At 52.9% G+C, this 875-nt stretch overlaps 1 long non-coding RNA gene across 1 annotated transcript in view; it reads left to right on the top strand.

The window, feature by feature from the left end:
* Positions 1 to 258: 258 nt before the first annotated feature.
* Positions 259 to 875, top strand: part of LOC113980793 — a 9,558-nt gene continuing 8,941 nt past the window's right edge. Inside the window, exon 1 of the long non-coding RNA XR_003538216.1 lies at positions 259 to 320. This is a non-coding gene — a long non-coding RNA (uncharacterized LOC113980793). The remainder of the gene's footprint in view (positions 321 to 875) is intronic.

Genomic DNA, 875 nt, shown 5'->3' with positions numbered 1-875 from the left:
AGATCCTCAGTTCTCCATGGATCTGGATCCAGGAGTCTCAAAGATCCATAATTCTCCATGGATCTGGATCCAAGAACCTCAAAGAGAATTGAGGAATTCTCCATGGATCCTCAATTCTCCCTGGATCTCTCCTCCGGAGAGAGCAGGAATCCCATGGAATTGAGTCTCCGGACTCTTCCCATGACCAAACTCCTCGGGAATTCTGGGATGGGATGTCTTTGATCCCGGAGTGACCTGGGGGGGAATTCTCTGCTCCACAGGGAGAATCCGGCGTCGGAGCTTCCGGTCCCAGAGGTCCCCGTGGAATTCCTGGCCCTCGGGTAGGTCCCTCCGGAAAAATTCCCGACTCGGCTTCCTGAATCCAAGCCCTTCCTTGTCCCATCACCTCCCGCTGCCACATCCAGGGTTGATCCCAGAACATCCTTGGCCCGGGAATGTTGGTTTTCCTCCTGCCCCCCGGAGAAGTTCCGGTCTCCTTCTGGCCAGGAGACCCTCTGGAGTCACATCCTCTGGAATTCCTGGAGTTCCCGGCGGGATGCTTTGAGGAGATGGGATCTGAGGGTGTGTGGTGGCCATGATTTGTCCTCTCCATCCTTGGAATTCTGGATCTTTGAAGCTCCTGGATCCAGATCCATGGAGAATTCTGGATCTCTGGGAATCCTGGATCCAGATCCATGGAGAATTGTGGATCTTTGGGACTCCTGGATCCAGATCCATGGGAAGTTGAGGATCCATGGAGAATTCCTCAATTCCCTTTGAGACTCCTGGATCCAGATCCATGGAGAATTGGGGATCCATGGAGAATTCCTCAATTCTCTTTGGGACTCTTGGATCCAGATCCATGGAGAATTGAGGATCTTTGAGACTCCTGGATC

This window comes from Neopelma chrysocephalum, unplaced genomic scaffold (assembly GCF_003984885.1).
Source record: "Neopelma chrysocephalum unplaced genomic scaffold, ASM398488v2 Primary Assembly neopelma1_95220, whole genome shotgun sequence".
In the NCBI taxonomy this organism is placed as follows: Eukaryota; Metazoa; Chordata; class Aves; order Passeriformes; family Pipridae; genus Neopelma; species Neopelma chrysocephalum.
Note: the sequence above shows the minus strand (reverse complement) of the source record. Positions and strands in the feature narration are given on the sequence as shown.